The sequence below is a fragment of the Poecilia formosa genome, unplaced genomic scaffold (genome assembly GCF_000485575.1).
Source record: "Poecilia formosa unplaced genomic scaffold, Poecilia_formosa-5.1.2 Scaffold198, whole genome shotgun sequence".
Classification (NCBI taxonomy): Eukaryota; Metazoa; Chordata; class Actinopteri; order Cyprinodontiformes; family Poeciliidae; genus Poecilia; species Poecilia formosa.
This window is the reverse complement of record NW_006800137.1, coordinates 551,662-579,619: the sequence shown is the minus strand read 5'-3', so window position 1 is coordinate 579,619 and position 27,958 is coordinate 551,662. Positions and strand designations below refer to the sequence as shown.

Genomic DNA, 27,958 nt, shown 5'->3' with positions numbered 1-27,958 from the left:
TAGACAGCAGATTTTCTCTGAAATCTCTCCTATACTTTTGTTTTATATCAAAATATATTTCATGAACAGTATATTTTCACTAGCTGCAAGGTACAAGGCACATGCACTTAATGAGACATAAAGGTCAGGAGTAAGACATCAAAATTAGCTATTCAGGGTAAGGAATTTTTGCAAGAGTTTCCATTTAATACTTTCACTCTATGTTGTAAATATCCCTCCTGCTAACAAAGACAACATTGCTACACTGAAGTTAAGGCACTGTGTAAGTGAAAATAAATACTAATGTAGAGGGGTGAAAAACAAGTTATAGGTAAATAAAAACAATAATTAAGAAAATAGGCATCCCAACATAATTTTCCATTTTGTATCTTAAATTTCTCGTTGTAATAAGTTCTTTAGTGTTATTTCAGTTAATCCGTGCAATTCCACACACAACCGCCAGGGGCGCTGCCGCGTTGGTGGCAAAGAGAAGATTGAGCACAGCGCTCGATATATTTAACATGCTAAAGAAAGACATTGTAGCCTTAAAAATATTAAGACATATTTGTGTCTCCACATTAAAATATGTGCTTTTATAATAAATTATTGCTCTAGTTCCATCATTGTAATAATAACAAACTTACTCTGATCTCTTGGTAACAAAGGATGATCAAATCCAGTATTTCATAAAAAACAACAACAAAAACATGCAACAATTGATATGTTTCAGCACTAGCACTGTAACTCTTCCACATTTATTGATTATGTAAGTGACAAGCACATCCAGCATAAAGACTATTGATCTGTCTATAAATCTGTCTATAAGTTTTGTATTTGTTAGGTTTATTTATCCAAATGAGAGCACTAGACCCACACCCCTGCTGTGTAGTTCAACATAGGAGGAGTAACTTTCAGAGCAAGTATACGTTTGTTTTTTGTTTTTGTTTTCTTTCCCATTGCAACTACACAAAACAGGTGTGTAGTTGGTTAGAGTCCTGTTTATGTTCAGCTGGATGGTGATCATTCTGTTCAGTGATTTCACTTTTTTTTTTCTTTTTTTTTTTTTTGCACTGCTGATTTCTGAGCAGGATAGTGGAGTTTACGGAGACTGGAAGGTCCCTCCGCCATCTTTGTGACTTGGACTACAGCCAGAGACTTTGAGGTGGGATTGATGTTCCCGTAGCTGCATGAATTGCTTGGACAACAGATAAGAGTATGCAAAAAAAAAAAAAAAAGACTAAAGAAAAAAACAGAATGGACAGGTGGTCAGTCACTTGAACTATTGTGTTCAACTGTTGTCAGATCACTGCTTTGTATTTCTTTTTTTTTTTTTTTAAATAAATAATCTGTGGTAAAAAGAAACAATGTTAGTTTTGTTTCCCTGTGACTCTCTTAGAGAGTGTTTCTTTAAGAGCTGGCAAACATCAACCTTTATATCTCACAGCAACATTTTCTGCAACAAGTGTCAATGCTGAAATAGTAGTTTAATTCAACTAAATACAAAAAAGGTTGTTGCATGTCAGTGTTCTCGCATCCCCTAAGATAAAACATCCCTCTGAATAACACAGGTTGACACCTGTATTATTCAGAGGGATGTTTTATCCCTCTGAATAATACTGATAAATTCTTTCACATATTTACATCATTTTATATAGAATATTAATAAGGGCATCACTTTCAACAGACGGCATCTTTCTTGATATTTGTATTGAAAAAAATGTATACCCCTCCTGCCTCAGAGATATTATTTTTGAGCAATTTTCCAGCAATCCTTTTTCAGTGCTGTACATAGTGTCATCTACACCCACGTTATATGAGATTTCATAAAGAATCGGGCGTTATGTGTGAGATAATTGTTCCCAAAGAGTTTCCATAGGTAAAAGCCTAACACACTCACAAGCGTCTGTGTGTAGATGAGTTACTGCTCTGTGGAGGATTAGGACGACTCTGAAAGTGGAAGCAGAAATAAGTCACTGAATTCCAGAGTGACAGATCAAAGATAGACTCTTCATCTTGTCTCTGCATGGCTCTACCAGCCATATGACACTTCACCAGCAAGCACAGTGACTGTAGTCATTCATATAGGGTTACACACATAGGGTAGGGTACTTATCAATGATTATCAAGACAGTTTTGTAAGAAATTAGTAAAAGCAAGAGAAAGAGTTTAAAAAAGAATATACAAATCAACATCATTCACCATTATACCCAGTTAAAAAGTTAAGTGATGCACATGAAGACTGAACAAATCTCTCAGTACTTTAAAATTCAGGAGAGGTAGTGAGCTCTACTCCAGCTGAATAAAAAGAGGATGTGTGGGCAAAGAAGGAGAGAAATAAAAAAAGGAATAGTGTACCCACATAGTTTCTCATTAAAAGTCAGAAAGTCATATTTAATTTCATAATAGAATTATGATTAATTATCTCAAGTTTCCACGTCACCGAACCAATTAAAGTCGAATGTTTTATTTAAAACATTGAAGTCCAGAAACTGTTTTTTTTTTTTTTTTAAATTTGTAGTTTCCCGGTCTTCTCTGCTCTATTGTTCTCACTTCCTAATTTCTGTTTCTTTTCTTTCTAAGTTTAGTAGTCTCCTTTTAGACAATCCCTTGTTTCTTTTGTAATTGTTCCATCTTTGGTCTACCATAGATTCCCTATGACTGTCCACCTTTAAGGGAATCCTTATTTCAGTGGGAGAAATGAAAGCAGCTCATGGATTTGAACAACCACCTCTAAATAACATGACTGGTAGACTGTAGGAGATGGTACTTGTTAAATTAAATTTTTTTGTACGTGTATTTAAATGTATTTCACTTAAAATAGTTAAGCAACAAGCAAAACACTTATTCCTTGTATGACCCCACTCCAAGTGACCCCACTATGTGATGCACACTATCACAAAGGTAAGAAAAAAATAAAAGTCTCCAAGATGTCTTTTTCAAAGTGAAGGGAGATCAGAACTTAAAACATATAATGACTGAGTAGAAGTGAGACACACCGCCCAGAGGAGCTGGGCAAAAACATACTCATATTAAACCCAGTGGTAGCTTGCATTCATTGAGCCTTACAAAAAAGACTTGAATGTTTCTCATGAAAAACTGTGATAAACAGCATTCAGAGAACAACTATAAAACACCATTTTGGAGCTTAGGGAGAGTAACAACCACTTTTACTTTGCAACCTGTCAAAAACTGAGAAATCACTCTTAGCTGAAAGCCTCCAATTCCTCTGATTTACCCTGCAGTAGCAGGTGGTCCTCTGTTTACAGCAATGCAAGGGCATCCTAACACATATCTGGTCTAATTTTTTTGACTATTAAACACTATAGGAAGCCTGAACTATCCATTAACGGGTTGTAATCTAAAACTTGGCTGAAGTCTTAGATGGCTCAAAAAACAAAATCAAACATTTCTTTCAAACAGTCTGGAGACTAAGAACAAAAGTCTTTAGCAAAGTACCTCCATGTCCCAGCATGCAAACAAACACAGTAAGAGATGTTTTTGTTCTGTAGGCGGCAGATCAGAGGATTTACACAAACACATGGACGGTGTCCCTATGATTAACAGTCGATGCTCCCTTCAGCCTGTTGGGATGGCACAGCATGACATATCTCCTGCTGTTTGCATTAAGTCATAATTTTTGTGTTTTTCTGAGCAGTGCATGTCCATCTGCCCTTGTTTTCAGGTCTTATTTTTTTGTCCTAACCTCTATATATTTTAACCCCCGTCTCTGTTCTGTTGTTTAATCTCTCAAGTAAAAATGATCTATTTCTTAACATTGCTTTAAAAATTGCAGCTTCATCTAATTAAAACACATTTTGGAGACTGGCTCTTATACATTTGTGGTTTAATGGCCACCCTGCCTCTTTTAGGAGTCAGCGGGTGAACTACAACTATTTGACTTTGTATGAACTCAAAACCGTCCCTACAAAGTCAACAAAAGACAAAAACTTCACTTGATGTAGGATACTAACATTTCTGTTTTTTTTAAATGATTTTACTCTCTTTTGAAGTGTACATTGTTACCATTTTAATAAATGATTAAACTATATGTTCTCAACAATAGTTAAAAAAGAAGGGATTTAAATGAGCAGTTGCTAAAAGAAAGGTGGGTGAAATGATAAAAAGAGGAGAAAGTATACTAAAGATAAAATATAATGAGGCAAAAAAAAATCCTATTCATTCAAACAGCATTGAAATATAATAAACCACATGTCCGTATGAAAGAAATAAAGTAGAAAAAGCCATAAGCAACATTCAGAAAACTAGTAACACCAGAAAATTTATGGAAATGTTCTTTGAATCATTTCTGGCTAATGCTTTCAAATTGAGAGGTAAATATTCAAATACAATAAATATGAACTCTATCACTTATAAAAGAGATAAGATAAAATAAGAATTTGTTTATCAGTGCTGAGGTTTGTTTTGTGCAAATTATCATAACTGCATAAGTTGAACAAGTTATGATAGCATAGTGGGTCATCATAGCAGTGCTGAACCACAGGTTCTTTCAGTCTCTCAGATCAAAACAAACCACCAGGCAGAGTGACAAAGCTCTTCACTTGAACCTGTGTCCTCCAAAAAGTTCCATGTGGAGGTTTGAGTGAATATGAAAGGGCTTTCTATGGAATGAGAGGAAGACGAAAAGTACTTTGCAGTCATTTTCACCATCAGACAAACACTCCTCACAAGGCCTCATGTCCTCACTCTGACAAAGTGTTTGAACCCTGTTAAGCCTGAATAGAAACACTGAACAATTCAAAGTAGAAAATTACCTTGTGAAATGAGAATGGGCTCATTCACATGACTAAACTACCCACATAACAAAACTGACAAAAATCAGTCACACTGCAAAATTTTCGATTAGGCTACTGTCTTTTTATGTAAAATATTTATAGTCTTTTCAACATTAGAAAAGACTTTTGTTCTGTTTGATGCGTCCATGTGAAAGTGTAGACCAAGCCACCATGGATAAAAGTTCTTGTGGGAATATTACTCACAATAATGATGCTTATTCCACTGCTCTGCTCATTTATAATTGCATTCATTTTATGGACACAGATGCGACAACTTACAAGAGAAAAAGAATAAAGCAAGAAAAATCTTTTGAACACAGAGTAGATCTAATCTTATCATGGCTGTTGATCTGTAACTAAGAGCAGCATGGACAAAGATAAACATATTTGCAGACTTTGTATAATGAAAGTTGTACAGAGAGAAAGCTCCAACAAAACTCATTTTATGGCATTTTTTTAAAATAAAGCATCCTCAAAGAGTGAAAAGATTATGAATCAAAAGTGCTGCTGGAAAAAAAAAAAAAACAGTTTTCAGATGTCTGTGTGCAGTTATAGCATAACTGTTCACAACTCTCCTGCAAGATTTATCTTAGTACAATCTACCGTTTCTATCCTTGGGTGACAGCAACAGACTGTGGTTCCTCCTGGCTGTGACTTCTGTAAAATTAATTAGGATTTTCAAACGATAGTTTTCCTGCAAGTTATTAAGAAATTTCCCCAAAATTATTTCACGTATAGTACGACAGAGTGGGTGATTTCCATCGAGAATGTTAAAGATTTATTGTGAACCAGGTCTTAAAGTTTAAAATTCCATGTAGATTACGAATGAAAATAAGAATCAATCTCACACTACCTTAAATCGCAGCTGTATTCTATTTCTGACTGGCAAATCCTTGAAAGTACGGGACGTGCCTCTTTTCTTAGATATTTAGCTATTCTTATTGACTATGACACCTTAAATCTGTGAGTAATCACATAGCAGTCATCGTCTCCATGGGTGAAGAGGCATTGTGATATTCTGGTTGAGATAATAAATGAAGGTGGAGAGCAATAGTGAAGGGAATACTGCATCATGCTATTGTCTTTTCCAAGCAGGGAGGCAACTCTGCCTTCTCAACATATTAAAATCTTCTTACCTATTTCTCTCCTACTTTAGATGTCATGTTTCATTTGGTTTTCACCTTCGAGAAGCGTGTTTTCTTCAGATCCCCAGCATTTTCTACATTGGCTCATGAAAGTGTCAGAGCTTGAAGAATATCAATTCTTTCTACCCTTTTTCTGCCTCTGACATTTGTATTGAAGGGGGGAATGCCAACATTTACTCTTCTTATTTTGTCTACAAAAAAAAAAGAAAAAAAAAACTGCTGGGTCACAGTGGAAAATGTTTCTGCTTCACTGTTGTCTGTCATGTAGTTGAAAATGCATTATTTAGGAATGGACACTGTGGTGAATAAGATTTTCAGTTTATTCTTTCCTCCCAGAAGGGCCAGCCATCATGTATGCATGTATTTTAGCTGCTAACTGGTAAATCGATTTATATATTAGGATTGAACAGCTGTTAAATCAGAGTTGTAGTTTAAGTTCAGAGTTTAGATGGGGACACATATGTCTAAGGCAATGCACACTGACTGAAATGAGAAGAAAATGATTCTGGTTACATGACACAATTTTATGAAATAAAGCTTTTAATCTCTTGTTAAAGTACAGTCCCTAACTAATTATTTCACATTAAATATTTTTTTTTATATCAAAATTTCAGTCTCCTAATTTTTTTCAATCATCTAGCTCACTGACCAATAAGAATTACCACACCACCTTAGTAATATACATCCCATTCAACATGTAGACTTAAAAAATGGTCTCATGCGTTCTTATCAGTAGGTCAAAGTATCTCCGCAAGCTTCTGTCTGCATCTGATGATCCTTAGTACAAAAGTGATAAAGGAATATCTTATGAACTGTGAAATTGATGCTTTGGCTGCCATTTTCCCGCTCGGTGGGCTAAAACATTACATAAAGGGAGTCACTTACTGAGCTCTGTTCAAATCTCTGAAACCCAACTTCCTTTCTGTGCTTCTGTCATTATGCAAACTTTAGCAGAACTAAATTATATGCTTATCTCTGCCCGTTCTGCTGTAGATACAGATCAGCGGCCATGATGGGATTATACTGACTCTGTTCAACAGACCTTTCTGGCTTGTATTTTGTGAGTCACCACCACTCCCACTTTATGTGTCTCTAGAATTAATGTAGCACATAAATGAGTTGAAACTGCAGTGCGATAGACTGATAAGGTGTTACTGTGCGTAATTTTGAATATTTTCTTTATTTTTATTTAGTCGCTTGACCTACCTAATGCAACACAACTGGACAGGGAATGAGTTCTTGAAATCCAAAAGCTGGAGGAAATGTCAGCGCTTTCAAAAGATGAGTTTTTACTTCTGACATCAGTTTTTAAAACAGAACATGACAACTGAAAACAAGCAGGTGATCAGTTTGGCTTACCCCTGTACCTTTGACTGACAAAGGTTTAGTTTGTAACGTGACAGTGACATATGAGATCATAAAAATAGAAAAGAGATACTTCAGGTTTATCTGTGTCGGTAATGTATACCTGAGGATATAGGGCACAGAGCTATTGCCCCTCTTCATATCCCATTCACAATCCTCTTTTCCTTACAGATTTCTTTTTTAAACTCTGCTTTGCTTCCTCTCTCATTCTCTTCAATCACACTTTATCACCCTTTCTCACACCATTGTCTCTATCTCCTCTTCCCTCTGGCATCTTTTTATCAGGTCTAAGCCACATTTCCACCTCTCTTCTTATTCAAAGGGATCATTTTCTCCTCAGATGTAGAGCTTTGTAGTATAAAAGCACTTGTTCAAAATCAATTTCCACTACTATCTGTTATTTTCTCCTTTTATTCTCCATTCTATCAAGCTCTTTTCCCTTCTCAACTCATTGTTTTCCAATTACCGATAAGAAGTGGTAGATTTTGCTTCTTTATCAACTTTGAGATTGAAAGAAAGGAGAGTTTTTGGTAATAAACGCGGCCGTACTTGGTTCAGTAGCTGCCTTAGCAACTCATTATGAAAAATGCATTCAGTTATAGGTGCGACAGCAAGATGAATGGCTGGTTTCTGTTCAAGAGACAGTGTGTTGATTTCTTTTATATAATGCATGTTTTGATTTTAAGCCGTTTTCTTTTTTTGTCTGTTTACCAAATACCAATTAGGCATTAAGCTAACCAGCCAAAAACGTGAAAAATGTTTTCTTTGTGTTTTTTTCTATGGATTTACTTCGACATGTACAGCTGAGTGGTGCACTGAAGAAGTAAAAATGAGCAAGGATAAGGACAGTATTTATCTCAAGTTTTAAAAAGCTGGATCACCGCCGGGAAGAAAAGGTTATATTTGGATGCTTCTGGTCTGAAACAATCAAGACCTATTCAAAGTGGGACAAAAATATGAAAAGATAAAGGAATCAATAACTAATCACAGCGAAGCACTTGAACGGTCACACTTCACAGACCTGAATGTCTTTAGTTTTTCTGTGCAATTTAAAAGGAGCTTTAAAGCAAATGTGATACTGCTCAGAAAAACATGATCACCAAAACTAATTAGCAAAAAAAAAAAGCTTTAATAAAGATTTTTGATTGCTCTAATGAATCACTCATTAACACTTCAACTACTTGCACAGCCACTACCACTTTAAACTACTTTCACTTCTCAGCTCACAGCTCATTTGTCTTGTTGCTCCTCAACCATTTTAGCAATTAGAGAGCAAAACAATAACATCAACAAAGCAGCTAATCACATATATTGTATGAGCGAATGAGCTTCTTAATGATTACTTGGTCTAAAAGAAAAAAAAAAAAAACTACTACAAAGATTTATGAGGGAAGATCACTTATAATTGGAGAGAGAGGATAGCACAATTATTATTTTTTTAATGGATATTATGGACCATATGTTACTGTGTTCATACTTATTTTCTCTTTTGCATTGTACCAGTCATAATAGTCGACCTAAAGGATTGGATTTCAGCTGCTTTAAGGTGCAACTCCCATAACTGATCACTAGATTTCACTTTGTTCTGACTGAAAATCTGGTTTTCCCACAAGCTTGATAAACCTTTGTTGAACATTACAGTTATGTGAAGAAGTATGGAAGGAAAAATACACGTGCTTATAATAGAAAACAATATTGATCATTATTACAATAGCAACTTTATGACTGGTTTTAATGTCAACTACTTTTAGACACATGTGAGGACGTCTTATTGAACCAAAGCTCTGAGCATTTCGGTCATCCTCTTTACAAGTTTATTTCGTCTTCCTGGAGCATCGGGTCTTTGTCCCTGTGGGAGGCATCAAGGCGGCCCTTTCACCTGCACAAGCTCAATATCAACTTGTGTTGTCAGTCAGATCCACACAGGCTACAGCAGTGACACACACTGAGAACACACACATCCCTCCCCTCTCAGACAATCTCCCTCTTGAGATTTGCTATCTTCACCTCACTCCCTCAGTGATTGTCTTCATCTCGTTTTTCTTGTCCATGCAGGCTTCTTTCTTTGAAAGCAACACTCATTTCCACAACCACCTCATCTTGTTTTCTCTTTTATTTTCTTATGGCATTTCCACTTATATGCCTCACCACTGGTTTCGTCTGTTTGTTTCTTTTTTTGTTTGTTTGTTTTTTTTGTCAGTTGTTTTATATGCACCAGTTTATTTTAAGTAGCAACATTAAGAGATTAGATTGTAACATCACTTTGATAAAAAAAATAATTATATGTATACTACTTTAATGACCACAAACAATATATATTACAAAATCTTAACACAACATCAATTATGCTGTATGTAGGGGTGATACAGTGAATCCCTACCCAGTCGTGGTCCAGTATTCACTGACTAACCTATTTGCAGATTTTTCTGTGCAACTTAACTCTCAAGTGTTTCTGGCAAATTTTTTGTATTTGCTGTTTTTTTTTTTGTTTTTTTGTTTTTTTAATGGAGCATACAATACATAAAATAACCAAAAGTAAATGCACTTTTTGAAATGGAAAAATCTAGGCACATGCCATTAACCATTTATTTTCTTTGGCATTGATTGGCTGTACCCCCTACAGCGGTAATAAGGAAGACTGTTAGCTTCTGCGCTAGTGCTAAGATGGTGTATATTGTGCATGTTAAGAAAAATTTGTTGTTTGAAGTATTGATGTTCAAACGCTGCCACCCTTCAAAGCAAGCAAGTATTGACAATTTGTGCTAAAATAAACTACAATAGTTTTATCTGCTTTGCTTTGTTTATTTGTTTCTGGCATCAAAAAAACACAACTTGTATTCATCAAAATTTGAATTCATTTCATGACTGATATGACTAAACCTTTGTGAAAAAGTACTGACTCAGACCTGTTTGCTTTGTGTTGATATATGTTTTTGTTGCTCCTCTCACTAAGGATGAGCAAAGTAATTATGACATTAACAAATTCAAAGCCAAATGATGGCAGGAGATTTGAATATTTTCATCAAATTAAATATTCATGATCCAGCTGAGATGAGACAGAATTTTGGCTCATCTAGAGAACATGCTGAGTAAAGCTAAAAAAAAAAAAATTGCAGTTTTATGATGCACTGACTTACATTTAAACAGATAATTAACAAACATCAGGATCCACAATCTACTTTTCTTCCTTTTTGTTCACATGAATGTGATTGTTTTGTTTTGTGTTAATTGTTTTGTTTCCTGACACTCCAGAAAATGTCCAAAGCAGTCATTTCTCAAATACAAGTAGTTGACATTTTAAATGCAAAATATGAAGAAAATTGCAATGTAAAGGTTGTGCAGACAGATGGGGCAAACATTCATAAACAAACAATAAGAAGGGGGGTAGGGGGGACTAAAAATCAGTCCTCCTAACTGGTCTGGTATCAAATGATTTTTGGGGTTTTTGTTGCCATCTGTCAGCCAGCAATGGATGTTAAGCCACCTGTAGCCAAAATAATCTCTAATTGATGCCTAAAAGCTTTATTACCTCTGGGCTGCAGATGGTGAGTCTGTTTTACATCCAACAGCAACATTTAACCTCAACATCAGGCCAGAAAGATAACGCTACTATTCCAGTTCCAGCTAACATGGCTCATGTTTTATTTATTTAGAGACAAAAATGATGTCTCCTTGAGCTATTAACAAACTGCTTTCCTCCGTCTTGAAAAGTGACAAATGAATTTTGCCTCAATCTAAGTTCATTTTTCAACAGGTTTGCAGCATTTTCTTTATTCGGCTGTGGCATCTAATAAACGGGGCTGCATGGTGGAACATCCAGGAGTTCAGGTCTGGGGTCTGCATGACGTCTGCAGATTTCCCATGTTCTCTGTGGCTACTCAGGCCTTTCTGACACCAAATTCTGTTTTTTTTGTTTTATTTTGTTACTGCTCATTGAACAAAATACTAGAAATAAGTTGAATAGAAATATAATATATGGTGGGGTTATGTAATTATGCCTGAATGGCAGGTTGATATTATGTGCTTCCATTGGATGTACTTTTTCGATCGTTTTGCCTAAATAAATTATACAATTTAAATATCCTTTTTTCAATCTAAATACATGAATATTTACAAAATCAATGTTTTAAGTTTTTAATTTATTTTCAAGATATACTGAATTCAAATTTAATGTCAGCAATGTTTAACCAGAATGATTCAAGCACACTGCATCAAACTGTACTGTGATTCCATCTAGCCTTTAAATCGCTCTAATTATAGTGTTGATCTGTAGGACTTTAGCAAAGTAGAATAAATCAACACAATATTGATCATCTGGGTTCCTGGCAAGCTATGACTCCTGTACAGAGAGTATAAAAGGCTTTGCTTTAAATGTTTTTGGGAGAGACAATGAGACAAAGGCATTCCATAGGGTTCAGTGATAAACTTTGCTCAGATTCGTAAAATTCTGCTGCCAACATCACAATCGGTCATTTGTCCAAAAAAAAAAACTTATGGAAAAATTACAGAACTCAGTCTAGGATAACTTTTTTTCTGAAAAATGCAGCTTGCATGTATGCATATATGAATCATTGCTATAAATATCTTGTGTATGTCAGGATCGACAAAATGTTCCTTTGCTGATTTCATATAAGCTCTAATTACAACATCTAACCACAAGACATGGAGCACTGAAACCTAGAACTATGTACAATCACTGACTTAGTTTCCATCAACGTTTTTGGTACTTGCATTCAAATTGGATGAAGAAACGGCAAAATTCAAAATTCATTCAATTTTGCAAAAAAAAAAAAAAAAAATTATGCTCACTTAAGATGGGTTTTGGGTTTCCAAAAAGAGATGATGTGAAAAAGGGAAGGAGGAATAGGTTCTGGCATAGTAAACTTTCCCATCCCATCCACTGGTGGGTCTGTGGCTTACTAAAGGCATGTAACTGAGAAGTTTCAATGTCTATATCTCCAGCCTAGAGGGAATAACTCTCCATTTTTCTGAAAAGCTTGTATGCAAACTCTGCATATGCATCTTTTATTTATTTATTTTTTTAACAGTGATGGATAGCTTCATAGTTGATTCATTCCAAACCAGAAGATAAAAATACAGCTAATTCACATTGAAAAAAAGAAGGAAGACTCACAGGAAATAAACTATAATCAAATAAATTTGTAGTTGGGGTCAAGCATCTTTTTGTAGTTATGGTCTTTTATTATTTTATGATTCTTGATTGACGTTTACTTAAATAGATGACAAAAAGAATGCAGTATGGCTTAGTACTGAAATTGAATGGATTTAAGTGGTGCAGATCTTACTGATTAAAATAAATCACTTTCAGTTTTGGCTTTAATCCTGGAAGGAAACTGGGAAAATAGATGCTTAGATTGCTGGATGTAGAAAGTGTTTGCATCCGATTATTCTGAGCAATTTGATTAAAGAATAGAGAATGATTCTTTCATTGTCACTTCTGATTGTGAAAACAGTGTTGGCACCAACTTTATAAAATAAACAAGTAGTGCTGGAACACAGTCCAAATGAGAAAACAAATGCTTGAAGCCAAAAGCTGTGACTAGTCCAAAGTCTGCACACTTTAGAAAACACAAAGAAAACCTTTAAAAAAAGAAAAAAAAAAAAAAAAAAGACTTATGTACTGCAAGGCCTCTGAATATATGAATATTATGTTATAAAAAAAATAAACATTCAAAATCATTTAAATAAAAAGAAAAAAACTACATAGATAAGGAAAATCAATTTCTAACTAAAAGGACAAAAACAGTTGTAAGGATAAAATCAGATTTTGCAATAGTGTCATTGCCTCAAGTGACCTTGTGAACTGTGTGAAAGCTTTGACCCACAGACGGTTGCAGACAAAAACCCTTGAGGTCTTGATGAATCTTTAAAATTTATTGCAAATCTCATCAGATTTTATATTTCTCCTTCACAAAAAAAATGTTTAAATCACTAAATTAAATAAACATCAATATAGCTGCTTTGGCAAGAATCAGTAATGCAGACTAAACAACCAGAAGAGGGCAAACATAAGATATTATGATTAAGAAAGTGCTCTTTGAAAGCACTACATCTCTGAATTGAATTTACATTTTAAGCGAAAAACAAGGAAGAAAGAAAAGGACAAGAAGGCAAATGGAGGTTAAAGAGAGGAGCTCAAATTGTGACTGATTAAAATGATACTCAGAGTGTCAGATGTTCTTCTGTGGGGAGATTCTTCACGCTCTCGCATAGATAGGACACTAATACAAAGTGTCCTATCATGTGATTCAGAAGCCTAATTGGACATCTGAAGTAGTTTTAGGTGGTAAGGAAGAACAAACAAACTGGAAACTGGGTTATCTGGTTATCTTCATGTGCAGATCAATATGTGTTTGAGTGCATAAATTTGATACGAATGCCAGAATGGCTTAGCCCTGATGCTTGGATGATTTCTGTGCTATCTTAAGCTGGTTTCACACTGTGAGATTTTCCGCTGCTTTGGTCAAAATGCTTGGTCCTCAAAGATAAGCACGAGCTGTGGACTGTAATCATTCAGCATAATAGACACACCGACTGCTGAGTTAGAGATCTCAAGACTCAAGACGACTTAGGACAAATATCAAACGGTTTCTGATCATGTGGCGTGACTGCTGCTGTAATCAATCACTGGTTTTTGTCCTCTTCTGCCCTGCTATGAACGCTTCGGCTGCTGGCTCTTTCCCACACTCATTTTTTCCTCTTTTCTGTTATTGGAAAAGATGTGTTCCAAAAACTAAACAGCTTTTTAACAATGACCAACTGATTTGATGTCTTTCAGTCTGGTTTCTGAGCTCACATCAGTACTAAGGCTGCCTTGGCAAAATGTACAATGCACTATGTGTCAGGTACTTTCTCATCAGAGCGGACAGAAGTCACAGGCTGGATACCCCAAGGTTCAATCCTGGGGCGCCTCTAACTTAATATCATGCTCCCTCGCCTCAGATTATAACAAGTAAGAGCATGAGATATCATAGCTATACAGTTATCACACTACAGCTAGAAACTACTGATCAGACCCAAAATCTTTATGTGGTGATCAGGGGTGCCTGCAGTATCTTATGTAATGTTTGTTGCTTGTTTCTTAATTGGTTCTTCTTTTTTTTTTTAACCTTGAACTGCCTTCTTGTTCAAATGTGTTATACAAAAACTTGACTTGCCTTTTCAGCATCCAACGTTGCTGATAATAAGCACATCGATACCTGTAACTTGCTCACACCTTGTTGATGGACCCGTATGTCTGTGGAGACTTTCATTTTGCACACTCATGGCTGGAATTAAGCCATCAGTGGTATAAATCATGAATACGCCAATGTAAGATGCATGCAGAACCACTTCTGAAATATTTTCAGTCTGAGTTTGTTAGATAATGTTTACCTGGGAAAGGCAGAATCATATTTCAAATCTAGATTTATTTTAATCTATGTTTGTTTAATCTATGCAATCATTTCAAGTGGAACGGATAACTTTTTAAAAATCTTTTTGATGATAAACACACTAGTCTTAATCTGCGCCTTCTCAAGCCTGGTAGTTTCTGTCACACTTCTGTCTTCTTTGAGCCCAGCAAATGCATTTAAAAAGAAGAAAACACAACATGATTGTTTATGGTGTCTCTACATGTGCATGTTGCCAATGCATTTTCTGCCTCCATGGAGGCTGAGGCAAGCATTCAACAACATTGATGGTGGAGGAAAAAGAAGAAATAAAATTAAATCCAGCTAATTTATTATTTATTCAGTTTTTATTACATAGATATAAGAGAGTCCCAAAACAACTAAAGCTAACCATTAATACAATACTCACTGATATATGTGCTATATATTTTTTTGTTCAACAACAAAAGCCACAGTATTCATACTGTGGTTCACATTGTTATTCTGATTGCCTCATCCCTCACAGACAGTCTATACATTAACTTGGACACATGATAATACAAATTAAGTAAAACTTGATATACAATGACACAGCAGTGTAATCCTGAGCTGTTTGTCAGCTGGCATTTTCTGTTCTAAGTGGTCAATTGTCTGTGACAGGCATTAGTGCATGACACAGTCTGAATAAATAAGTAGCCAGTTTCGTCTTCCCTGACACTCAAGGTTATACTGACTTTTTACATTTGAAAAAAACAAACAAACAAAAAAACAGATAAACAGGAGTAGGAAAGTTATAGGTCAGAAAACTTGATATATCATAACTGAAGCAATAAGTTAAGTGGTATAATTCAGCACATATTTTATGTGTGTCTGCATAAAACAATCTCTGAGTACCTTCAGTTTGTCTGTTCCCATGCATTTGAAATTACACCACTTGAAAATATCTAATGAATTACTTAAAAAAAATAAGTACAAAGCGCAGGTCGCTTAGTTTAATTTGAAACGTCTTGCCTTATAATTAAACATTTAACGTGGCTTCACACCAGCTCAGCTGTGATTCTGATAAATGGAGGATGCCATTAAAATTAAAAGAAAAAAAAGTAGAAAAAAAAAAAACATGGAAGATGGATCACAAGCCCCATTCTCAATAAGAATGGGGCTTGGATATCATTAAAAAAGGTGATAGCATTCACACCTGTCTTGAAACCAACAGAACCAACATAAAAGAGGACAGACAAAATGGGTGCTTCAACTCTTTTGGAGCTCATCATCCAAGACACTTCAAAACCTGAAGCAGACAAAGCCGGGTTACAGGCAGACGTCCACACTGACAGCATGTCGCCCATCACGTTTTTAATAACGTATGGTTGGCTATTTTAAAGTTAGCTTGTGAATATATTTTTAACTCATCAGCCTATTTTTTTTTTTTTTTTTTGTGACATCAGGCTCAGGCAGAGGTGCAATAGCCTCTTTTTAGCAATACATCACCATGCATTATAAAACTATAAATAGAACTGTTTAGTTTGGTTTTTGACAGTATCTTAAGTTTTCCATGCAGGTTGAAATAACCTGGCTAGTTTTACATTTTACTATTTATTAAAGAACTCAAATTATAGTTTCTACAAGATTTCATGCAGAAAACCACCCAGTATGAATGCTGAGAGTGAACAACCACAGCAGCAAAAAAGATGTATTCATACTCTGCTTACTACTGTAGCTGAGAACTAAATTGCCCATCCATCCGTTCCTTTTCTTTCCTTAATCTTGTTTAATCCTTTTCAGTTGTGGTGGGAGGCTGGTGCCCATCTCCAGTGATCAATGGACAAGAGGCACAAAACACCCAGACTAGGTTACCAGCTAACTTAAAGCTAATGAGAGTAACAGGAAAATATCAATTCTCTCTGCACACACAGGTAATACCCATGATATCTGGTGTAATGGAAAGCACTCAAATAATGTTGAATGTAGTAATGAGTTTTAAAAAAAATCTATTTTCACCAGTTTAACAAGAGAGGGGCTGTCCGTGTTTTGCGCGGTGGAATTATCAAGTCAATGGGGCAGAATTGGGAGTTTCTGCGTCTTACGGGATTTGAAGTGGAGTCTGTCGATACGTTTTCTTCCCACACAGAGCGTACACATGGATGCTAATGTTTTTGTCACCGAGTTACAATAATGTTGGTACTTTTCCAAGTCCTGCTGCACTAATGTTGTTGGTCTACACTCCTGCCTGTAACCACTGTTGTTGCACGCTCAGTGGTAATGAGATGTGAGAATCCCGTGACACGATCACAAACAAAACAACAGTAATCCATTACTTTTTTGCAATTAAAATCCTTTGCTTTACTCGTTACTTGATAAAAAAAAAGAAAAAGTCTGATTACTGTAACACTACTTCTAACAAGTCACTGCCCATCACTAGTGACAAATATATAAAATAGGAAATATGACAGACACTTTCTCATACCACTGTACGTTTGTGGCCCTCTCTTCTAAAGTCCTCTTTAGCATGATTTGATAGGCTCAGGTTGTTTTTATGCTCAGTTTAAGATACTTAATCTCACAACCAGCGGCTATGGTTGCTATCACTCTGATCTACTTTAGTTTCAATAATCATTTGTATTGATCGCTCTGTCTTTTTCAGTCATTGTATCCTTTGAGCAAGACACTTGTGGTGGTCATTGGAGCTTCACTTCTGTTAGTCTGCCCCAAGGCTGCTTTCATATTCAACAAATTCATATTCTCACCAGAATATGAATTTGTTTACAAACGGGTGACTCATTGTAGTACAAAGTGCTTTGAGGTCCTCTGACTTGCTAAAGTGTTTTACAAATGCAAGTTAGTTACCATTTATCATTTGAAGCTTTTATCAGCTTATTGTGTGATGTATGCCAAATGGCTTGCATCCATGTTTTCCTTTCCTGAGAGGCAACCTTTTTCTTAAGAAGAGCATAAGTGCCATTGAGTAAAAGTGCCACACGAAGCAATTTTTTATCAGAGCACTGAAGCATTTTTTTTGTAAAACAGTGCGGTAATGTCTTTTCTTTCAAGTAAACATGCTTTTGCAAAAAATGGAACAAGTTTGACAAGTCTCTTTACACCAGATATTAGTCATTTTATTGAGGAAGTAACCTCCAAAACACACACACACACACACGCACACGCACACACGCATACACAGACACACACAAAAAATCACACTAATTTGTGATGTTTTTTGTTGGAAATATTCACCACAGACTCGCATCAAGATCACAGTGAGACTAAAGTCGAAACACACTCATGCATTAATTTTACACTAACACAACTTGTAAATTGGTAATAGATCTAATTAGAACGTCTAAATAAAGATGCTTTTAAGTTTTACGTTACACTACAGTGACAACGTAAAACTTTTCAGACCGTCTCTGTATATTGACGGGTAACATTTGCAATAATGTCCTAATTTAAACAATGAAACCTGGTATTTTTTAAGCATTTTTTTATATTGGAAGATATGCTGATCATTATTAAGTCTGACAGCTGCAGCCACACATTGTCTGTGATAACGCTCTTTCATGACTTAGGCTGCAGTGGCCTGTCACTGGAGGAGCTTTCCGGCACCAGCACCTTGTCATGCTTGATAGCTTTTCTTGGTTTGTTTCGTCTCTAATGACCTGCACTGAGTAAGCGGAAGCATTCCAAACAGAGCTGGCCTTCAGGTTTATAAAGCCTCCTTCTTTCAGTAGTCAAGATGCTACTGTGCCAGCAGGTTACTTTGTGAAAAGCAGAAGATGCCAAACAGATTTAAAGATATTCATGAATGCCCTCTACACCTCAGAAGACGTGACACTACTTGGCAGATAAGCCAACAATACAGATCTGTTGTCTCTTAGAGAAAGTAATCCTAATTCTGATTCTCTTCTCCATCCCGAGAGGTGACAGATCAGAGCATCAGTTCATTCTGGCAGGACAGCTGTGAGCAACCTCTGTGGCTCCAGGTAATAACAATTTCCAATAGTTTGACATTGGTGAGATTAGAGTGTATTCATTTTTGAAAAAGCAACTCCACTTGATTTCTACTTATGGAAAGCAGAAACACTACAAAGCTCTCTTCACGTTTCTCTTCAAGTCTTTTAAAACTTGAGATTAGATTTGAATTTTTATGCCCTTGAGAGATAATTATTTCATAACGGAACAAAGATATATTAATCAGCTATGCGTGTCAAGGAAGGCGATGCTTCTGGTCCTTCTTTGGCACAGAACGTGCAGTCTGGTAAACTTAAGTTTTAAATAAATTGGCGTTTATTGTCTATAACAATTTGTATGCATTTAATTTTTGAATGTTACTGTTACAGAAAAAAAAAACAAACAAAAAAAAACAGAATTCATCCACCATTTAGTTTTATATTTAGGCAAGATGTCATAGGTCAGTTGGTAAATTTCTTATCTTGGAAATTACGCCATTTTATAATACTTTCAACAATATGTGCTTACATAAACCTTAGTTTAATTCATAATAATTAAGCTGCTCCTATTCGCATATTCACCTAGCTTCTGGGAAACAAAAGCATAAAATGGACACAAAATTAGTGCAACTAATTTTTCTCATCAAAAATACATATTTTTTTGTATTCTGCCATCAAAATCATCACGTTAATTAATCCCAAATGACAATATCTATTTGAGATCTGATATACTACAGATATACATCTGTAGTATATCAGATCTCAAATGACAAAATATTGTTATTTGAGATCTGATATACTACAACACCATAATATTTGTTGTTGAGTTGACTGCTATCACACAAACACAAGACAGTTGCTGTCAAGATGGCTTTGCCTGATGAAGCCGTAATAAAGGATGCCCCAGCTTCTCTTAAATCATTTTTGGTTGACAGTATTTTGGGTTTCCAGTAGGAACAATAAATGGCAACACAGTGACAGACAAAACAAAAACCATGTAAGCAGAGAAAATTGTTCAGACGCTGAAGGAGCAACAAAACATCACTATAACTACTGATGACTTGATGTCAGGGAAAAGCCATCAATTGTGATTATGATGACAGTCACATCACTGTCACAGTGCATGGTACTGATAGCAGCTGGGAAATGGTAAATTTACTGCTGAAGCGCTGTGCTAGCACTTGAAGTGATAAAAGGCATTCATAAAAACAAAGATATTAGTTGTTGAGATTATGACAAAAAAAAACAAAAAAAAAAAAAAAACAAATTGAGATCTTTTAGAAGAATACATTTGATCTTTGAATTTTTCTTAAAAGTAAAATCTTGTTTCATCTCATACTGTGTCTTGTGTTTTGAGTTATACATCACTGCATCTCCTCTACAAGCTTGCTTAGACAAGCTTGTATGTCTGAGAGTAAGGTTGGAACAAACAGAGCTCCACCCTTTGGCTCGTCTCTGTTGCAAAACCCCAGCTGCTCTCTCTCCCTGTGCAGGTGGCATTCTACAGCTGACTGCTGCACAACTGACAAAATGGTTGCAGACTTAATACTTTAGAATTAGACTGATCTCCATGTTTTGATAGCTATGGGGTGAACCTTCAGTTTATGTTGCTGCACTTAAAATGAAAGCAGATGCACTCATTGTCAATATGGGGTTTTCAAACAAAAAGTGACAATTTCACGAACGGAGTTCTGTATGAACTGCATCTTGTCTTGTTCAAAGACTCAATCTCAACCACACAGATGGGTACCGTCAGCAAAGACGATGCCAGCAGCAACAACTTAACATCGTCCACCATGGTTAAAGCTCTTGAATATTTAATAGCTCCATTGTTCTATTCCGGGAAGCCAGAATGGCACCTCCTCTCCTCTACTGCTCCATGTTGAAAACATCTCTACTGAGATCTCCTTGTTGTACCACAAATGTTGGAATCCATCAGGGCCGTCTAGTTTAGGTTTTTCTTTTTTTTCTTCTGTGAGTCTAACGTTTGTCTTCAATTCTGTAAGATTGTGGCACTGAAGGACAAACCTTTAAAAATAGATTTATTGTCTTTTCAGCCCGTCTGTCAGGATAAGCTGCCTTATGGATACTGAACTACAAATACTACATCCAACCTCTGCAGTGAGCGTCACAAGAAGCGTTGATTGTGCAGCATTAAAATCCTGCTACCTTCAAAGACAAAAAGCCTTTTTGCTTTCAAGGGGTCTAAGCAGTTTGAATGCCACAGAAACTCTTTTTAAATGTAAACTAAACTGAAGATGTTACTGTTTAGAAATAATGAAGTGTAGAAAATGCACGGTAATGTCCATGATATTAAAAAGTGTGTGCCACATTTTTTCTATTTATGTTCCATTAATAATTTAAGTAGTTCTGCATACAGAATGTAGTCTGACAGCAAACATAACTCAAACCATAGGTGATGAAAAACTACATTTGTCTGCCTATGGATGAATAAAATTCCAAATATTTCAACAGATCTTTTTCCTCTCTTAGGTGTAAAGTTAACAATTCTGCCCCATCTGAAAATGTCTGACAAAATGTAAATTTAAGTAAATATAAGAAAATTTATTTGTGTCCAAAAATATGACAATTTCTGTTTTCCTAATGAGGTAATTTAACTTGATAAGTACCGGAATAAAAAACGTAAATCCTTTAGTTAATCCTTAGTGCAGAAGAAAACAAAATCTTTATGAAATGGCACCTGACAGGCCTTTACCCACCAACTTCAGTGAGCCTCTTCTGTTTAAATAAAACCTGGGTACCATGATATTTACTGGTGGACATTTGTAAAGAAAAAAGATGGAAAAAAGTAGTGTTAGCATTTTGTTTTACCTTCACCATGATGACAGATGTACAATAAAAGTACAACATGCCTGACTACTTTCCACAGGCATTCTATGGGGTTTGGTTAGTCCCTAATTTAACTGAACAAAAACTAAACAGCAACAACCACCCAGCATTGCAAATGTGAATCAGTAGAGAAATGGACAGTAGAATCTGCCATCACTACATTCAAGACTGAAATGTCATCTATTGGTTATCATTTTAACACTAGCCTTTTCCTTAAGACCATATAGAACTTATTGTCTCAGATAAACGTTTTAGACATAATCCATATCGAACAGTTTGAGTTTTTCTCCCCTTCATCGCATTTCACTACTTTGTTAGTAGCTTAACTCAATAACAGAACAATTATTTGCTTTTTTACACAAGCTTGTTATGTATGAGCACGCTGTTGGGCAGGATTAAATTCTCTGCTTGACCATAATTTAAAAAGTCACAGCAGAGTGGAAAAAAAAAACAAAATAAAAATCTGACTGTTTTCCATGAATAATCGCAAGCTGCTTCTAAACTGATGCCAAAATCGATCGTGATGCTGGAACATCCATTGTACCAGAACTACAGAAGCTTGAAATCAGAAAGTAATGTCTGCACAGCCTAAATCACAGTGTTTGAGTTTATGTTATGAGCCATTCGATCACCAGGACCAACTGAATCTCATGACTGCAGTTCATCACACAAACACAAACCAAACACAAACCAGCCAATATGGCTGTCACCACATGGCATGAGAAAACACAAGCTGGCGGAGACTCGTCAGAGTTAAAACAGTCTGATATGAGAAGAGTATGAAGAATCTAGTTGCTTATACCGCTGAAGTAAATATGACTGGATGCAAATGTGCCAACGTCACAAAACACAAGCTGCACATAGAAAACACTCAAACCCCCACAAAGCTCAGTCTGCACCACATCATTTTACCTATATTTGATGAACCACGGGTGGAGGTAAAATGCATCATCCATAAAATATCATATTGAGTATTATATGCTCAATGAAAGCAAAAAATAGTGGACTTGTGTGAAATTCTTTACTTCTTGAATCAAATGGAAGCATTGTTTCTTTGTTTTATGCTTTTTTTTTTTTAATCCGTAAGAATTAAGCTGAAATGAATCATATTAAACATGTTGAATTCAACAACAAAGAAGCTCATAAAATGGCAAAATTACATTCAACAGCTATCCCTTTTTATTGCTGGTGTAATACTTCTGAAATTGTGTTTGAGTTGAATGTTTTAAACATTAGGCACAACAGAAAACCTTTTCTTTTCCTGAAAGACAAGACATTTTATTGGCAATATATTATTTTGCTAGGGCAGCTTTCATTGAACAGGATGCTGTATATAACTGTGCAACTTGGCAGTTTAATTAGGCAATGAAATGTAGTTACAATAGCCGTTGTTGAGATGTATTCAGAAGCCCATGTTAATTTCAAACTATCCTGTTCAACATTACATAAATTGACTATCCTGTCTCACATATCAGTTAAGGTATGCCTCAATAAAAACAGATAAGCCACATTCTGGTATAATCTTGACAATATACTTGAGGTCTGGCAGGAAAAAATGTTTGCATAACTTTTTCTTCTCTGGATTTTTCCTGATCTTTTGTCTTAATAAATCAAAATTGAACATGATCTGTCTCGGGAGGGGCCTGAACTCTTGTTGGGAAAAGATTAGAGTGAAAGCGTTTGCTGAATATTTAAGACCATAAACTAGAATCACGCAATTAAGAGTTGAGATCAAATTCTTGTTGCACCATCTTTCAGACAGAGTTACACAGCACAGACAAAATGCCAGCTTTAAAGCAGTTTCAGTTGGAATATGATTGAATGGATTACTCTTTATTTTCCCATTCATGTAATCACACATTGATTCCCATGACTTTTTTTCTTCCTCATTTTTCTGCATCAGTGTGAGGCTGCCTTTGAACTTCCCAGAGCTCCCAACTGGACACCACAACACAGCCTGCTGGGCCCAGTTCAGAGGCAGACCAAGAGCTCTGCCAAGCTGACAATAACAAGAGGCAGCCTTTCAAATTCATCACAACCTAAAATTGGAGGAGATACAGCTGGACTGACTGAAGTTCACTCTACCTTCCAGCCAATCAGCTCATGAAGATAGGGGTGTTGGTAATATGGAGAGAAAAAAAAAAAGTAAACGCTTTGCTCATACATGTGTTTGGTGAATAGACAGATATGTATCCAAATTATTTACTACATGTGTATAAGACATTAATAAATGACCATGCGAGCAAATAATCACATGAACTAGGCAACACAGCTCGTGAATTTGGCCACATCACACCAACTCTTTACGAGCTTCACTGGCTTCCTGTAGTTTCCCTGTTGCACACACAAGAGTAAGAAAAGAAAACACATTTTAGTTTATGTCATCGGAATGGGCTGGAAGATCATTCAGAGGAAGAAACTATTACCCAAAACCCACATAGAAAACAAGATTACAACTTGCACAACCACCGTAGGAGAAAGGCTTTCATTTTTTGAGACGTGCCGTTTTAAAAAAAACTAAAATGAAAGTGCTTGGCCATATTGACCATTGTTGCATTTGGACGAAAAAGGGTGAAACTTTCAAGCCTGAGAACAACATCCCAACTGTGAAGTATGGGGCTAGCAGCAGGTTGTGTGGGTGTTTTGCTGCAGGACAGACTGGTGCACTTCTCAAAACAGATGGCGTCTCGAGGAAAGGACATTATGTGGAAATATTGAACCAACATACAAAGACATCAGCCATTAACAAATCCACAAAAATACTCCCAGGTTATGCAGTCAGACTTCTTGTTTACTTTATATTCCAGGTGCTTCCATCATTTTAAGTCTTTTTTTTATGTAAGGGAAAGGGACAGATTGGTATTCAACAGTTGAAATTTTAGAATTGATGAGCAGGTTGTTGTTCCCATTGAAAAGTGTAGTACCACATGCAAGTGCATAATAGAATATAGAGAAAAAGTTTACTGTCACTCATTTAAGAAAGTAGAAAGGATATATCATGTAGATTCTAATCTCACATGTGCTGCTGATTGGCTGAGGAAGACTAAAGCAGTCATTGTAATGCAATCAGAGGGAGACTTGAGCAGGTGTTCACACACAGGCAGTGAACCACAGTGATCACACACAAACACTTAAGACGAAACGAGAGTAGAACCTACAGCTGCAGATCGCGGAATGAGGCAAAGAGAAAGTTCTAGTAAAGAGGGGATCCAAAATGCTTTTAAATATTTAACTTTTTTTTTTAAAGTAACACACTAGTTACTTTCCTTGGTAATTCATTACTTTTATAATATAAGTAACTCAGTTACCAACTTACTTTGTTGAAAAGTAATCAATAACTATAACTTGACCAACACAGTGCTAAGCAAAGACAAATCCTACAATAGGGTACAAATGTCACATTCCCCATTTAAAGCCACTCCTGAATCAGAGACAAGTTGAGAAGCGTCTTACCTGGGCTAAAGGACAAAAAAGGGGCTTTCAGTTTTCTTGTTGCAATTCAGCACATCACTAAGCTATATGTGGTGACTTTTACTGAATTTACCCTCTGTACAACAATAAAGGCTATTTCTAGACTTATTCTCTGCTTTTTTGGAAGCAGTATGAAGATGAACAGTTTTTATTATGGTCATTTCCAAGGAAATATTAAGAGATTTATGTAATTTCGTCAGGGGGTGCTAATAATCCTGACCTTACAAACAAACATGTAGGAGAGAACAGCTATGCTCCTTTGGCCTATTATGTTTCATTGATCTTCAGCTGTATAGCTGAGATTATCTGTCACAACCCACTCTTACAGGCTTCGAATCCCAGTTTCAATCTTGAGGTTTAGAATCCATGATTGATATTGATTAGTCTGGAATGGCTCCCTTGTTGATTCTGGAACAGCCATCATTACACTAAGAAACACATTACTTACACCCAATTGTGAAGGAGAATGAACAAAGAAAGATAATTACATATATATCAGCAGAGTTCAAGTGAAGAGTAACCCTGTTTTAATTAGTGACCAGTAATTGAATACATTTTTTTGTCACATTTTCGAATGATTCCATGTCCATCCATCCATTTTCTGTCCCTTGTTCCTTGGTGGGGTCGGGAGGGTTGCTGGTGCCCATCTCCAGCTAACGTTCCGGGCGAGAGGCGGGGTCACCCTGGACAGTCTGTCGCAGTATGTCTGTCAAATCAGACTAATTTTCCTTTTGAATTTGTATTCTTTTTGTTTACTTCTCACTGCAAAAGCAATGCACATTTAATATATATTATATATTCTAATATATAATATGTATATATATAAAAAAAATGTAAATCAACAATCAACAATTTCAAGGAAATAAAACCTTCAAACAGCATCAGTCTACACTATATGATTAAATCAACACATCCATTCAATTAAATCATTTTTCAAAATACATTACACATTTTCAAGATTCTTTCTAAATGTTTCTGATCAATAATTAATGTAATTTCCAGTATGAAATGGCTCGATACATTGCTGGGTATTTTTGGCATTACTTCTAGGCAGAGGTAGTACAAAAGTAACGACAGAGGCTTGTCTAATAATAAAATCATGTCTATTATAGGCAGGTAGCAACTGAGAAGAGGCGAAAGAGTTCATGTAAATTACAGATTTTCTGCAAGGGCAAAATACAAAGTGCATGTTAGTCTGTCACTGACTTTACTCCATGACAAGCATTGATGCATGAAATTAACATTAGAACTGAAGTGACAGCCAAGTGCTAATCTTGCAGCTTTAATTTGAACTGTCTGCAGTTATCCAGATTTTATTTTGAAGCACCCAACCAAGCAGCTGAACAGTATTCAAGTATTCAAAGGACAAAAAGATTGTAGTATTCATTTTCCATTTTTGATGGACATAATATGAGCATTGCACCAAATTTTAGCAATGTTTCTACTCATTTTAGTTATGATTCATTTGTGTAGACCACAAAAGAGTGTTCATGTATCGCTCCCAGCAGGTTGGTCTCTTTCACTTGCGGAAGTAATTGTCTGTCTATAGAAATATGTAGCATTTGTGTTCATCTTACAGAATATTTAGAGCCCAATACCACTCATTTTGTTTTTGAAACATTCAGTTTTTACCTACTATCCGTCACCCACTAATAAATGAACAGTGGCTGTTGTTACTTACTCTATGCCATATGAAGATGCATCTACTTTTATCAAAGTATAGCATAACTATATATTAGTTATGCTATAAAAGCGGTTACAATCTTTGTGTCAGAAACCAAAACATGTTAGGTGCTTGGTAACTATGCGTACATTTCATGTTGGGCTGTTTCATCTCCTCCCAATATTTCCTCTAGTCTCTCTTTTTTCTGTGCTAACTTCTTATTAGGGAGTTGGCAGATCTGATCAGATAATGCTATTCTTGACTCATTTCATTTGTGAATCGGTGGTAGCATCTAATCAAATGGCTGAAAGCTAATGGCTTTAGTGGGAACTAGGGAGAGGTTGGAACAACTGGCACAGACCAGCATCACACAGAAGAATAAGTGAGAGGGGACATCACTGCCGGTATTAACATTTGAAGGGCATAAACAAAAATAGTTCACAATAAAAATATACAATCTTACCCAGTATTTTTGATCTACTTTTTAGTGCAAATGCCTTAAGACACTGAAAAGAAGCTTGTTTGAAGTCAATAATCCCTTAATATAATATTTCACTAGTTATAATCTGCCAGAAGACTGAAGTATACTGATATGTGCTGTCCATGACATAATGCTATTTTCTAACTTTCAAAGAGTTAATGTATACATAGTGCTGTCTATGATGATGAAAAAAAAATACATTCTACTCAATGCTTCAGGGTCAGATATATTTTTTTTTATTGATGAAAGCAACCACAGTAAGGTGGGGTCACAGTGCACGAGCTGTACTTGACCCAGAGTCCATGACCCTTTGTTTGGACATCAACTATTTATTGTAGCTGAACTGAGGCTCAGAGGCTTTCCAGCTTAAAAGAAAAAAATAAAAAATACAGACTGAAAATGAAACCAGAAATCTTCCACTTGGTCAGCATTTTGTCTGTTGCTTAGTAGCAGGTCATATTGCTCTGTTTCAGTTGTGAACCCTGTTTGTTTGTCAATTCTCAGGTGTAGCTCCTTTATAGACAGTATTAGTGCAAAGCTTAGAAAGACTTAAAAACAGCAGAATGATGAAAGAATGCTCCAATGCTCAGTGCAGGCCTGAGCTTTGATATGTTGATACTTTTAATCATCACAGTATATCATGAATAGAAATGCACTGATCAAAGATTTCTAATCAATTTCTAATCTTTATCTTAATTGTATAAGTTTTGACCTGCTAACACCGACTTTAGCTTATTTAATGTTTCCTATGATGAAACCAGAATTCCCTGCTCTAATTTTTTTTTTTTTCATATTTACATCCTTTTCATACATTGTAGGGATGAGTGTTTTCACCCTTTCACTAAATGTGGTAATGAAATGTCTCTAACATACCTA

The 27,958-nt window shown here is 35.8% G+C and overlaps 1 protein-coding gene and 1 long non-coding RNA gene across 2 annotated transcripts in view; one reads left to right on the top strand and one right to left on the bottom strand.

Moving 5' to 3' along the window:
- Nucleotides 1-27,958, bottom strand: part of lsamp (limbic system associated membrane protein) — a 723,288-nt gene that overhangs the window by 617,460 nt on the left and 77,870 nt on the right. The window lies entirely within an intron of this gene.
- On the top strand, nucleotides 814-23,714 carry LOC103148129 (uncharacterized). Its single transcript, XR_477319.2, has 2 exons — nucleotides 814-1,141; nucleotides 23,371-23,714. It is a non-coding gene; the product is annotated as an uncharacterized LOC103148129 (long non-coding RNA).